The 15,985-nt window shown below is 34.3% G+C and overlaps 1 pseudogene; it reads left to right on the top strand.

Annotated features, from left to right (window-relative positions):
* LOC133201952 (uncharacterized) overlaps positions 1-11,668 on the top strand; it is a 29,998-nt pseudogene extending 18,330 nt beyond the window's left edge.
* The last annotated feature ends 4,317 nt before the right edge of the window (positions 11,669-15,985 follow it).

Genomic DNA, 15,985 nt, shown 5'->3' with positions numbered 1-15,985 from the left:
TCGTAGATTTCTCAGCAACTACTCATCTCAGATGCTTGAAATTTTAGCACACTCTTTGTTTAGGCATGCCATATGGTAGGATTCATTTTTAGCTCACCTGAGCCGAAGGCTCAAGTGAGCTTTTCTGATCAAAATTTGTGTGTTGTCTGTCGGCATCTGCGTCGTTGTTGTCGTAAACTTTTCACATTTTCATCTTTTTCTCCAGAACTACGGGGCCAATTTCAATCAAACTTGGCACAAAGTATCCTTGGGTGAAGGGGATTCAAGTTTGTTCAAATGAAGGGCCCAACCCTCCTCCAAGGGGAGATAATTACGAAATAGCAAAAAATTAATGGCATTATTGAAAAATCTTCTTCTCAAGAACCAATGGGCCAGGAAAGATGAAACTCATGTGGAATTATTGTCAGGTAGTGTAGATTCAAATTTGTTCAAATCATGGCCCCCGGGGGTAGGGTGGGGCCACAAAGTTTTACATAGGTGTATATAGGAAAAATCTTCAAAAATCTTGTTCTCAAGAACAGCAAAGCAGTGATTGGTAATATTTATGTGGAAGCATCCTCAGGTGGTGTGGGTTCAAGTATGTTCAGATCATGACCCCCGGGGGTAGGGTGAAGCCACAATGGACGATCAAAGTTTTACATAGGAATATATAGGAAAAATCTTCAAGAATCTTCTTCTCAAGAACAGCAAAGCAATGATTGGTAATATTTATGTGGAAGCATCCTCAGGTGGTGTGGGTTCAACTTTGTTCCGATCATGACCCCCGGGGGTAGGGTGGGGCCTAAATGGACAATGAAAGTTTAACAAAGGTGTACATAGGAAAAATCTTCTTCTCAAGAACAGCAAAGCAGTGATTGGTCATATTTATGTGGAAGCATCCTCAGGTGGTGTAGATTATAGTTTGTTCAAATCATGACCCTCGGGGGAAGGGTGGGGCCACATTGAACGATCAAAGTTTTACATAGGTGTACATAGGAAAAATCTTCAAAAATCTTCTTCTCAAGAACAGCAAAGCTATGATTGGTCATATTTATGTGGAAGCATCCTCAGGTGGTGTAGATTCAAGTTTGTTCAAATCATGACCCCCAGGGGTAGGGTGGGGCCACATTGAACGATCAAAGTTTTACATAGGAATATATAGGAAAAATCTTTAAAAATCTTCTCAAGAACAGCAAAGCCACGGTTTGTCATATTTATACGGAAGCATCCTCAGATAGTGTAGATTCAAGCTTGTTCAAATCATGATCTCCAGGGGTAGGGTGGGGCCACAATGAAAGTTCAAACTTGTAGAGAAAAAAGTCACAGTTAGTCAAAAAAATTATGTAAGCATCCTTAGTTAGTGTAGATTCAAGTTTGTTCATATTATGACCCCCCCCCCCCCCTTCACTCTTAGGGGTAGGTAAGGACCACTTATGCATTTAAGCTTTTCAATACTAAACTGATTTTTCCTTTTTTCCTAGCCACAGTGCTCAGGTGAGCGATGTGGCCCCTGGGCCTCTTGTTGTACGAATCAGATGTCAACTTCCTGTTTATCGGTGCATCTGTCCGTACCATACATAACAAATTTTGGTCACAGTTTTCTCAGCAACTACTCATTGCAGATGCTTGAAATTTTAGCACACTCTTTGTGTAGGCATGCCATATGGTGGGATTCATTTTTGTACAAATCTGATATCAACTTCTGTTTATCCGTGCATCTCTCCGTACCATATATAATAAATTTTGGTCACAGTTTTCTCAGCAACTACTCATTGCAGTTGGTTGAAATTTTAACAAACTCTTTGTTTAGGCATGCCATATGTTGGGATTAATTTTTGTACAAATCTGATGCCAATTTCCTGATTATCACTGTGTCTGTCCATAACTGAACATGTGTATTCACATCAGAGCGGGGTATTATTAGTGAGCATTGGCTCACAGACTTCTTGCTTAATACATCATTTTTAAAGTATGGCTTAAAGAAATAAAAAAAAAGATTTTAATTTTGTAATTTCAAAGTGAAGAGGCAATTTTCGCGAATTAGAAAAGCTTCACCTTATCCTAAGGGATTATTAATTAGTTACAATATGTTTAAGAATATATATGTTTTGTAAGAATGGTGAATAATAATATTCTTTGTTTTCTTTCCACAGAACACAGAAACAAGATGAATAGAAGCTGTACAGTTGAAATCAGTGTGGTATACATTTCTCTGTTACTTTATATAACTTTACATCATACCTATCTATTAAATGTGTAATATCATCAGAAAAGTTTAAGCATGAACAGTACAATGTTGTAACTTAATTATTAGGTCACCCGAGTTTATTCACTGACAGGTGACCAATTGCTATCTTGTTTTTGTCCATCGTCATGCGCTGTGCACTGTGCCTTTACATTTGAACATTTTCAGCTACTTCTCTGAAACCGCTCAACCAAATTCAACCAATTTTGAAACATAGCATCTATGGATGAAAGGAAGCAAAAATTATGAATTCATGGTCCCTGCCCCTCCGACCCCCCCCCCCCCCCCCCACCTGAGGGGTGGGACCCAAACCACTAAAATTAATGCAATCTTCAAAAATTTTCTTCTTTACTCCTGGACATCAAGCAGTCAAACTGTTGGCATGACTGTAAGAAGCATTGAGCCCTCTACCAAAATTTAGAAATTCATGGCCCAGATCAAGAGTGCCTCTTACAAAATTGTGAAATTTTTGGCCCCAGGCACAGGGGTTCATTTTTGGGAGGGGTCTATTTAATACATAATAGAAATGCATTTTTTTAAAATTCAAATCTTCTTCTCTGCCTCGGGGTATTTAACAGAAAAAACAATTGCATGGTTATGATGAGCAAAAACATCTTTTTTCAAAATTCATAACCCGGGGTCAGGGATTTTGGTGTTAGGGTAAGGCTCTTTTGAATATATAGTAGAAATGCATTGTTTCTTTGAGAATCGTCTCTGCCATTTGTTATTAAGGAAGCGTACTAAGTGCATGATTATGATGAGCAAGAGTGCCTTCTTCCAAAATTGTGAATATCTTAGCCCCTGGGTCAGGGGCTTTGGTATTAGGTTGGGACTATATTGAATCTATAGTGAAAGTGGATTATTTCCTTGAAACTCTTCTCTGCTCCTGGGTATCTTGGAGGCAAATAGAGTACTATATAAAATTGTAATAAGCAGAGGTGTTTTTACCAGATTTTGAAATGCTGTACCCTTTGGTCAATGTATTAATTTCAACTGAAAGAAGATATTCCCCTTTGCTATTCACCTTTAATAGTTAAAGGTCATAGGAGACAATTACCAGAACATTTTGAGTTAAATACGGGAATAAGTTTATCTGAGCTGATAAAATAAGACTGAAATTGTTTTTTGGATTTTTTACGCAAGATAGATACAAGCACAGTCGATCAAAATTACTGAGTCGTGAAAATTCACTTTGACTTATGTTGCTCATCTCCCTTAGCATATGACGTCAGTAAGGCCCAGTCGCTGTTCAAAGCTATGCAATGTTTACAAACTATCATATCATTTTGCAGCTTAATTTAAAGAATATCATAATCATGGCTAAGACCTTGTATAAATATACGATCTTCAAACAGGCTAGTATTTCTTTTTAAAAATTCCATTGCATATTTGCAAGATGTTTGCATGTTTTATCAGTCAAAATGTGATAATTTTCATCGTTTGACACTTCGATCTATTGAGAAAAATAAGCGATCTGAAGAGAGAAAGAAGGGAGGGAGAGAGAGAATGAATTCATTTTTCATAACCAGGGCAGTTGTTTTAATGAAATCATTTATTTACAACCTAGTTTTACTTTCACACAGAGTCCATCACTGTTAGGATGACACTTTTTTTGACAAACGATACGTACCTGCTGTGTTGTATCACATGGTTTTAAAAAAAAAACAAGAAAAAAATTTCTTGTGTTACTCTTTTATACAGTTTAATCAATTCTTATCATTTGACAGTCTTTATATTCACTTACTCATGTACAACATCACCACTAATACCCGATCTCTGCGCCCCCCCCCCCCCCCTTGTTATTTCTTTCTTTTTGTAATTGAAAGTTCTTGAGATAATCGTGTCATTTTTAAACAAACTACAAACTGGGTTAAAAACAACTCTGGCAAGAACTATTCGTAAACTTGTATATATGTGAGTTAGTACAAACGACGTTTAAACATGTAGGCCTATGTATAAAAAAAAAAAGGGCAGCTCTAACATGTGGAAATATTTCTATGAAGAATAAGGATTCTACCACATATAGATATTGAATGAATTAGAATGAATTAGAAATCGACATTTTTTTTTTAAATTAGTAAAATTTAATACATAAAATACCAAAAAAAAGAGGGTAGGTATCTTTCCCGACAATTTGTTAAAATATTTATCAAAGATCACTACTTATCATCGTATACAAATCTACATGTATTTATTTATTTTTCCAGTGTGTATTATATTTACGGGTTTTTTTTTTGAAAAGGATATAATTTCAAAAGTTTTATTACCTATTAAAAGAACCTAAATATTAAAGTTGTAATCTCGCAAATGATGGATGGATTTGCAAACTGATCACAGACTGTACTGTTTACTTACTACATACCGAGTATTTCAAAAATCGATATTGTCGAGTCAAACTGTGACTGCACAAAGTATCGGCATCGTAACAATCTCATTCGCTCTGGGCTCAACATTTCTTCTTATATATATATATATATATATATATATATATATATATATATATATATATATATATATATATATATAATAGAAGAATATGGTCATGTCATAAACTCAGGGATTCTATTGCTATATCGTTTTTACAGCAATATGTCACAGTGTGTTTCGGATCGGGGAAGACATACGCTGACATTTTCATTGGTTCGCGCCTATCATGCCTATCATGGACTTCAATACCACTGGCCCCTGTGAACTTATTTTGGGGATTCACGTTAGGGATATTCCCCACATACGTGTCATATATCTTTCTTTAAGAGAATATTATAGGTTTAATCAAAATTTTTATTCTAAGCAGAAAAGATCACTTTTACTAAATTGCTCCATTTTATGTTGCATTATGCGATTTTTCTTGGAATAAAAAACGACTTAATAACTTTTTTTAATGACGATGAAATCCTCTTGGTATGTCGTATATGTGTATTAAACAGGGAAATATTTTTTGGTTTCTAAAGGTTTGATGTAGAGTAAGTAATCGAAGTTGTAGCTTAATTTAAGCGTAATTTTATATAGGATGTTCATCAGGATCATCCTCCGATAAAAAGTTCCAGTTTTGAGTTGCCGTGCCTTATTAAGGACTCGCTCAAGCTGAATTGACTGAACTACGAAATCAGATAACTCATCTGAAAGCATAGACACATTTATATTTACAAAAATAGCTTAAATTAACTAGATAAAATATGGTAGAAATACATTAGTCTAATGCTCTGTTTACGTCAGTGGGCTCTTGTGATGTCATAAAACAACAAAATCAAGAACGATAAGCAGGTAGGAAAAGTAACAAGTGGAAAAGTTTTCACCTTTATTTTTCAGTAGAACAAGGGTAAAAAAAATACTACTGCTCATAATTTAACATTCTTTCATATATAGCTTTAGGTTTAAAAAGTGAAATCCTAGTGTTAAGAATCGTTTCCTATGACCTTTAATTATTGTAAATAATGTAACTTAAAAGGTCAATTGAATAACAGGATTATAGAAGAAATTTTATAAATGGAATACAAAGGTACTTTCATAGACTAAGTTTTTAATGGTCAAGTAAACTTTTAAATTATAGATATATGAAAATGGGACAAAAATACCATATGTTTGTACAATAAATAATCTTGAAAGACCAAGAGAGGCCAGTGTGAGGGGGGGGGAGGGGTAAAATGTGTTAAGTAATAGTGTTCTAGAACTATTGTTTTGTTTAGTCCAGGGCTTGACATTAACTTTTTTTCCTACTTGTCCACTGGGACAAGTGACCAAGACATTTACTTGTCCGATCTTCAACTTCACTTGTCCAAAAAATTTTCAATAAAGATCTAATACTGTTAACTGATAAACTAAAAAATAAAGTACATTACATGTGCATGATGTTATTTACAAATACAATGAACACATAAAACAAAATTTTATCTAGACTTTCTGCCCTGACAACATAAATGCTGTCAACATGTAACAGAATCTGAACTTCGTCAGTTCCATGCCTTTGCAGAAAGGTGTTGCCATGGTTACTAAAAATAGAAATTTCTGTGAAATTCCTTTAAAATGCTACTCCTCCTACAGTTTTGGTTTGATTTCAATATAACTTGGTACGCAAGTAGACTACACTAAGATACATAATTTAGTGCATCGGTTTTTGATTTCGATGAACGGTGTTGCCATGGTTACTAAAAATAGAAATTTCTGTGAAATTCCTTTAAAATGCCTCTCCTCCTACAGTTTGGGTCTGATTTCAATATAACTTGGTACACAAGTAGACTACACTAAGTTACATAATTTAGTGCATCAGTGTTTGATTTCAATGAACGGTGTTGCCATGGTTACTAAAAATAGAAATTTCTGTGAAATTCCTTTAAAATGCTAATCCTCTTACAGTTTTGGTCTGATTGCAATATTACTTGGCACACAAGTAGACTACACTAAGATACATAATTTAGTGCATCGGTTTTTGATTTCGATGAACGATGTTGCCATGGTTACTAAAAATAGAAATTTTTATGAAATTCCTTTAAAATGCTACTCCTCATTCAGTTTTGGTCTGATTTCAATATAACTTAGCGCACAAGTAGACTACATTAAGATACATTATTCTATTTATTGCTGCGTGTTGCAAAGTTTCAAATCCAAGTGCTACTTTTCCTTTGTTATATGTACAGACCAGTAGAGCTACAGTCTCATCAGAGACTTCTGGTTAAATGTATATTGTAAAAAGAGAAATGTTACTGAATGATGTAGATATTTATAGTACAATGTTGTGATTTTCAGAGAAGGAAATCAACACGACTCTGTTATTAAGATAAACCACAAGAAAACTACAAGTCAGATTAAATAAATGTCTGCTGTAAATGATGTATAGATTAGTGTTACAGAAATCTGTCACAGTGACAGGTGTTCGTGGTGGTAGTCACATTTCCCGTGTATCATCAGACCGGGTCTGGATCAGTGATAGAGACAATCTCATCTTGACAAACACAGCAGGTGATAAACTACATCATCTGACAGATATAAGTAGTGATTGGGGAGTACACACTGTGAACAATGACGGTGATTTAATTTATATAGACAGGGAGTATAACATTAACAAACTGTCTATAGATAATCAAGTAAAGACTACATTAATAAAGTACACAGCACCATGGATATCAGAGTGTGTCTACAGTTCCCCCTCCACTGGAGACCTGCTGGTCGGGATGTATTACTACACTAATCGTACAAGTACAGGCGCGGTAGTCCGTTATAACTCCACAGGAGAATACATACAGACCATACAGCGCAACCACACCATCACAAGTCTGGGACTGTATATAGTGCCTGTCTACATCACAGAGAACCATAATGGAGATGTTATTGTGTCTGACTATGGCCATGAAGCTGTAGTGGTGACAGATCGGGGAGGAAATCATCGCTTCTCCTACAGAGAACCTCCATCAGGATTACCACTGTCACCATGTGGAATCTGTACAGACGCGTTGTCACACATCCTGGTGTGTGATTCTAGAACTAACTCAGTACATATGACTGATTGTGATGGTAACTTCCTGTCACAGATACAGACACCACATCAGGGGATACTAAACAGACCAGTGGGCCTGAGTTATGATGATAACACACACCTACTGTGGGTAGGGTCATCCTCGGACAACACAGTAAACATATACAGAGTGGTACACAGGGACTCTTTGACAGATACAAGTAAGTATTACATTGTGTTTCGTTTAAGGTTTTGTATTACAATTTATCATGTATCTACAAACATGACAAATATGTAAACATTACAAAAATAGATGTGATTGTTGGGAACACATCTTAAACAAATAACTTGGACTTGACCGTATATAATTAGAAGTAGTTTATGAATTATGTTTATTGTAGCTATTGTATTCAGGGTATAATTTTAAGTCATTAATATATAAAGAATTACAGTATATAGTCCTTGTATTAAAAGTGTAACTACAAGTCCTTTATGAATTATTTGTTTGTTTTTAATCACACTGGCTCTCTATTTAGTTTGTGAAGTCAGGAAAATATATGTTTGTTCTACATGTTCTAGCACAAGTTTGTACATGTCTGATCACTGATGTCACTGTACATTCACATAAACATTCTTAAAAGTAGTGAATACATTTGATTATGGGGTCTTTTGTTTGTTAAGATTTAAGAAATAAAGTCAGCATTATCATGAATGTTGCAGGATAACCTCCGAGGTCGAGAAATGTTGTCTAAAATATAAAAGCCGAGGCATTAGCCGAGTCTTTTATATTTCAGACATTTTTCGACCTCGGAGGTTATCCTGCATCATTCATGAAAACAAGGACTTTATTTCTATTCTACTAACAGCTCTAAAATAATGTTGATTGTTTCCTCTGTAGAGAAACAAATTAGGTCACCATGTTGCGATATTGCAGTTCCATTTAACACCAGAGGGTCAATTTGTTTGTTTACTTGTGTATTGGTTGCATAAAATGCAGATGATTTCAGCTTTTGTTGGATTAAAAATATCCTTTAATTATTTATAAATTTGTTTGTAACATGTATTGAGTAATTTTTATGAATGTATAATTACAATCAGTTGTTACAATCAGTTGTCTATTTCATTGCTTTATCTGTAAAATCACGGAGTGTAAATGTGGTGAGGTTGGTGGAACAGCCCCACTTGACTATAAAAACAGATATTTATCAGCTGTTTCAGGCAATACATACTGTTTAAACTGCGTAAGACTACACATCGATATGGTTTAAATAAGTATTAGATTCTAAGTGAAATATTTCAACTGTACAGGTTTGACATGTGTTTCTGATCTGATAATTTTTTGATGATGTTCATGATTTATTGGAGAATAATTGTCCATGGCATTTCTTTGATCTCGGCAATAAATGTGGTAGAATTAGGAATAATATGTTGATTTTTAGAATGTTCGGTAATCTCTATGTTAGGATGCAGTGATGATCAAAGCTCTGTCGTAATATAATCTTGTGAATTTCTAGTATGTTTTATTCAGTGAATACAACATACTGTACAGAACATATTTTGGACTTGTTGACATGTTGATATAAATAACATAATTCTTGTCTAAGGAATGTTATACATTTCAGTAGCAGGTGTGGGGAAATCTAGAAATCTACATGGTTAACTGAATTTCATTGCACATATACTCATGCATCGTCTTTGCCCATGTTAATTTTTTTTAATAAAGAAAAATATGTACAACATCTAGTGCCTGTGGCTTAGTGGTATTTATTTGTATTGGATATCTATTGAGAAAAAAAAAACATTTTCAAACATAATTTTAACTTCTAAAGAATACCAGGGCCACAATTGTTTATATCAGTAAGAAAGCATGTAATTGTAATCTAGATTCATATTTGTTCACCATGACCCCCACAACTAGGGTTCATCTAGAAAAGAGGATTCAAATGAAAATTCAAATATTTATTATTAATACCAAAGAAAAAAATTGACATGCATTAAAAGCATAATACAACCATTATTCCCCTACTCCAAAGGAAGGGGTATACATGTACTGTTTCACCCTTGTTTGTCTGTGCGTACGTCTAGCTGTTTGTGTGTCTGTTTGTCCGTAACAAATATTCGCCGTCATGGTGATTTCTAAGCAACTACTACAGATACTTGAAATTTTATCATTACAATATTTATTAGGCATGCCATATGGTGGGATTTCATTTTTGTACAAATCTGATGTCATATTCAGTTTATCTGTGCATATGTCCATACCAAACTTCCTTCATATTTTTCTCAGAAGTAACTCAACATAGATTCTTAAAATTTTAGCACACTCTTTAGTTTTGCATGCTGTATGGTATGATTCATTTTTGTACAAATGCAATATCAACTTTCTGTTTATCCATGTCTCTCCATATATGAGAGTGTATATTCACATAAGAGCAGGGGTATTACTAGTGAGCATTGGCTCACAGACTTCTGGTTAATGAATGGTTATTGTAAAAGTTTTATCTTTATTTCAAGACTGAATTAATCTCACTAATTCTATAACATGCAACTGATTCAAGGTACCAGTATATGTTAAAATATTTATTTTTCACAGCGGTTCCCACAGTGGGACTGACTCCAATGTCTCCATTACCTCTGCTCCCTCCAGTGGTAAACTCCAACTGTCTTCTCTCTCCAAGTACCCTGGGATGGCCTCGACCTAGAATTACACAAGACAGACATCAACTGGAGTCCTTCTACCAATGGACAGCACCTCCACTGACACAAGAAAGACCTCAGCGGAAGTCCACCTACCCATGGATACCACAAGCATTTTTCCCGTCTACAAGAAGTACCCTGGAACAATGTGGACCTCCAAGTACACAAGAAAGACATCAACTGGGGTCTACCTACCTATGGACTGCACCACCAGACCATGTCACATCTACAAGTACTCTTGAATGGCTTGAATTTATTTTTAAATTTAATAAAAAGATTTAGATTTTTTTATTTTGAAATAAATCTGCATAATTCATGGTTATTTTATAAAGATTTGGAAACATAATAATTTGAAGTAGATCTATGCAATAGGGCTACTCCAGTGAAAAAAATCTCTGTGACAACATTCAGCATTCTGTTTTATGCAATATAAACTTGAGATATGAAATGTATCCTGAATGGAAACCAAGTATTTACAATTGGTGAATGATATCACATGGCAAAAAAAAACTGTAAACAAACAATTTTGGTGAAATAATGCCTATGAACAAGGTCTATATTATGGATTAAAAGTTTTACTTAAGGTTTAACAACCCTCTGATAAGAGAGATAACTCGCATGGTTTAAAATAACTATTATGCCTTTATCATATTGTCAAGCGAAAAGGTTGTTTGAGATTAAGAGCTTTAATACATAATTACATGAAAAGATCTTTAACAGTTGTAACCTCAGTGAATATAACAGTGGTTTTATTTTACCAATTGATCATTACACATTCCCAAATCAGCCTTTAGTTACATGATGTGTAATTATATATTGTGAATTATTTGATTACTCTGAATCAATGAAAGAAAATGACACAGCCCATTGTATTAGAAAATGGTTTACATCAAGAATATATTAATAACCCATTGTGACTCACACTTTATATGTAAATGGTCATTATTTGAACAAACTAGATCCTGCAATATTACTGTTCTGAAAATAAATTATTTTCTCAAGAACAGAAGTACCAACATTAGTTTAACTGAAATTCAGCATCATGTTACATATCAGTCAATGGGCTAAGGATGGGCTACAAATGAGAGTTGGGATGGGGCTTTATTTGAGTAAGAAAAAAATGTCCTAAAATTCTTTTGATGTTATACATCACAGATTTAATCCAATGCCAATAACTTTCAAGAAAACAGTGTATGGCTAGGTAATTTTTATTAAATAGATTATTTTTTGCTGCTCAAACAGGTTGGAGAGAATACTTGAAATCGGGTTTTATCCTTGAAATCGCGTATAGTCCCTGAAATCGGGGTATCATTGTATCCGTGAAATCGAGTATAGGCGTTTTGTCACCTTACAAAAGTTAAACAATGGGATGTCGCATTTTGCCGAGTCAATTTCCACCTAGAGACAAATGTTATCTAAAGGTAGCACTAGCCAAGTAACAATCTGGAAGTCTGAATTGATGCACTTATGACAAATACCCATGGAGCTTAGTACACCTAAACAGGTGTTCGTTCTGCTTTGTTAGCTCTTATGAGCCAAAGGCTCAAAGAGCTAATGCTATGGCCATTTATGCGGTGTACGTAAACTTTTTAAAATATGGGCCATAACTCAAGAACCCCTTGGCCAATTATTGTGAAATTTGTCACAGGGTATCCTTGGCCCAAGGGCTCCCGTTTATACTAAAACTAGGGTTGTGAACCTTAAACAAGAGGAGATAATTAGGAAAATAGAAACAAAAGTACTGGTTGCTAAAAAATCTTCTTCTCAAGAACCACTGGGCAGATTTACACCAAACTTACACAAAAGGATGAGGATATGTTGTAAATTAAGATTTGCATGGGGATTTACCTGGGGCAAAGGGCGTGGTCTCAAGGTCACTTCAAAGTTGACCAAAAATTACATTTTATTAAAATGTTGATATTTTGCTTACTATGAGGACTAAGATCATCAAATCTTGTCAGTTGATGCATCTAAGAATCTCATATCATGTTGACTCAAGAGTAGGTCAGGGTGACCTACTTTTTAAATTTTGTGTCCATTCATTTTCAAAATGATTTAGAGGCATATTTTGAACAATTTAAGGCCTATGATCATCAAACTTTGTCAGTTGATGTATCATGGGTCCTCAGAGTACGTCCACTAAAAAGTTAGTCACCTTGACCTACTTTTTGAATTTTATGGCTAATCTTTTTCAAAACAATTAAGGTCATTTATTCGAATACTGAGAGGTTTAGAATCATTAAATCTTGTAAGATGGTGCATCTTGGGGCCATAAAACATATTTATTAAAATGTAGGTCACAGTGACCTACTTTTTGAACTTTGCAGGCATTCGATTTCAAAGTGTTTTAGAGGCATAATTTGGACATTTTAAGGCCTATGATCATAAAACTTTCTAAGTTGATGCATCTTGGGTCTCAAAAAATGTCAACTGAATAGTACCAGGTAGGTCACCGTGACCTACTTTTCAATTTAAATGACTATAATTAAATAGTTCAGGTACTAATTGGCTTAAAATCATCAAACTTTGTCAGTTGATGCATCTTGGGTCTCCAGAGTAGGTCGACTGAGAAGTAGGTCACCATGACCTACTTTCGAAAATTTATGGCTTTAATTAATTTAATTTAAATATTTTGAGTACTAATTGGCTTAGAATCATCAAACTTTGTCATTTGATGCATCTTGGTCCTCAGAGTACAACAACTGAAAAGTAGGTCACCATGACCTACTCTTGAAAATTTATGGCTGTATTTAATATTTTTCGGGTACTATTTGGCTTAGAATCATCAAACTTTGTCAGTTGATGCATCTTGGCCCATTGGAGTATGACAACTGAAAAGTAGGTCACCATGACCTGCTTTTGAAGTTTTATGGCTGTATTTAATATTTTCGGCTACTATTTGGCTTAGATCCATCAAAATTTGTAAGTTGATGTATCTTGGGTCCTTGCTGTAGGTTGACTGAAAGGTAGGTCTCTGTGACCTACTTCTCAATTTATATTACTATAATTAAATATTTTGGATACTAGTTGGCTAAGAATCATCAAACTTTGTCAATAGATTTGGGTCTTCAGAGTAGGTCAATATAAAAGTAGGTCACCATGACCTACTTTTGAAAATTTATGGCTTTAATTAAATATTTCAGGCTTTAATTAAATATTTCAGGTACTAATTGGCTTAGAATCATCAATTTTGTCAGTTGATGCATCTTAGGTCCCCAGAGTTAGCCGACTGAAAAGGAGGTCACTGTGACCTATTTTTGAAATTTTATGGCTTCATTTGAATATACAAGGTACTTATTGGCTTAGAATCATCAAACTTTGTCAGTTGATACATCTTGGGTCCTCAAAGTATGTCATTTGAAAAATAGGTCACTGTGACCTACTTTTGAAACTTTATGGTTATGATTTTAAAAATATTTTAGGTATTAATTGGCTTAGAATCATCAAACTTAGTTGATGTATCTTGGGTCCTCAGAGAATGACAAGTGATAAGTAGGTCACCATGACCAACTCTCAGGTATTAATTGGCTTAGAATCATCTTGGGTTCTCAGAGTGTTTCATCTGAAATGTAGGTCATGAGACCTACATTTGGAATTTCAAGGATTTTTCTAAATGTACAGGATACTTAGAGGCTTAAAATAGAAGTGATAGGTTGTACAGTTTATCAGAAGAGCGATTCAAGGCCCTTGGACCTCTTATTTTCAGTTTCCGTTCATTTTCTTCACAGAGGTTGCACATACTAAAATGAAATTTGGTATACAGATTTATCATAAGAATATCTAGGTCAAGTTCTGTTTTGGGTATGATCGAGCAATTTTTGACGGAGTTATGCCTAGTGATGCACCGATTACATGTAATTGATTAAATCGATTATCTAATTGAAATGGCCCCCGATTATAGATAATCGATTATAATTTTGATAATCGATTGATCAAAATATTAGTTACAAGCAAATTATTCCTATGAATTCTTAATTCATTCTTCTATGAATGTAACCAAACCCTGAGTAATAATTTAATAAATGAGTCCAATGATACAAAATACATTACAAGGGCATTTTGAAAAATCATTTCTGAATTTTTTACCCATTTATTCTTCATTCAAAAATGAACAAATTAAATACTTGAAATCATTCGATTATTAATCAATCATAGTGCATCAGATTATTTCGATAATCAATTATGAAAAAAATTCCGATTTCCCATCACTAGTTATGCCCCTTGGACTTAGAAAAATTCCAATTATTTTCAGTTTCCGTACATTTTCTTCGCAGAGGTTGCACATACTGAAACGAAGTTTGGTATACAGATATATCATAAGAATATCTAAGTAAAATTCTGTTTTGGGTATGATCGAGCAATTTTTGACTAGGATTATGCCCATTGGACTTAGAAATATTCCAATTATTGGGGGGGGGGGGGGTAAGTGTTTCACAAACATCTCTTGCTCTATATTATTTTTCTATTATGATAACGTCGGTATTCTATGTCGATGAGACATACTTACCAACTGAGGAATAATTTAAATTTTACGTGAGAGGGACGCCATACATTTTTGAAGTAAAAATGCATAACACAGCATAAGTCGTTAAATTTCTTCAAAGTTTTACATTTTGTGAATAATACTGAGTTAGGAAATTAAGTTTGAGTAATAATTTATTGGAAAATAAACACAAACGACATGTAGTTAATTGGTTGTAGAAGAGTTGTATTGAAAAATAATGATGCCACCGTGTCCTCTTTGCTACCCAAGCAGTGTTTGTCATGTGATTTCAAACTTTTCAGACAACCATATAAATTGGGCTCAATAGAAATAAACCCTCAAGATACTGATGTAAATATAACACTAACTGACATAATGGGCCATTGCTTTATTTTTCTGTTTTGACAGAAAGTTGCACTGCGCAGATTCAACGATACCCTGATACCGGGGACTATACGCAATTTTACGGATAATACCCGATTTCAAGTATTCTCTCCAACGTGTTAAATATAATGTCTATGCTATGTGCATTATGTTTCAGAGCATCCTATTAGTTTTGAAAGAGAATTTGATGATTTGCCAAGTGGTTCCTCACAGACTGTCTCAGTCTCCGGAAAACCTCCACCCAAAAAGATACGTAAAACAGGGCGTGACCAAAGACTACAAATAAAAGGTATGAATAATTACTGAGAAATACTGAAAAGAGACTTGGGTTTTAAAATCTAGCAGTTGACTACATAGAACTGAGGTGTAAAAACTTCCCTCAATGCTGCAAACTTGGACACTAATCTGATTATTCTACGAGTGCAAGAGTATGGCTAGAAGAAGACTTGAAAGTTTTTCATATAAGTGAAAGAAATTTGAATATAAAACTATTTTAGATCAATTAATCATTCACTTGAAATATATAGGGAAAATCAATTGTAGATTAATATTTGTGAAATTTAATTCAGATTGAGCTAAAAAGGGACTGAAATTTTTAATTGGAATCTTTGATTGGAGAGTAGGAGGATGACACTTTATCATATTGATTCCTTTATCTTACATGTTGATTCTAATTATGGACTCTGTATTTAGTGTACTGTTAATATTGGGGATTAAATTTTGACAAACCTCTAGAACTAAGAGGCCA

This window comes from Saccostrea echinata, unplaced genomic scaffold (assembly GCF_033153115.1).
Source record: "Saccostrea echinata isolate AGI-Se365-2 ecotype Australia unplaced genomic scaffold, CSIRO_AGI_Sech_v1 ptg000046l, whole genome shotgun sequence".
Taxonomy (NCBI): domain Eukaryota; kingdom Metazoa; phylum Mollusca; class Bivalvia; order Ostreida; family Ostreidae; genus Saccostrea; species Saccostrea echinata.
The sequence above is the reverse complement of the archived record's forward strand: the minus strand, read 5'-3'. Positions and strand labels throughout refer to the sequence as shown.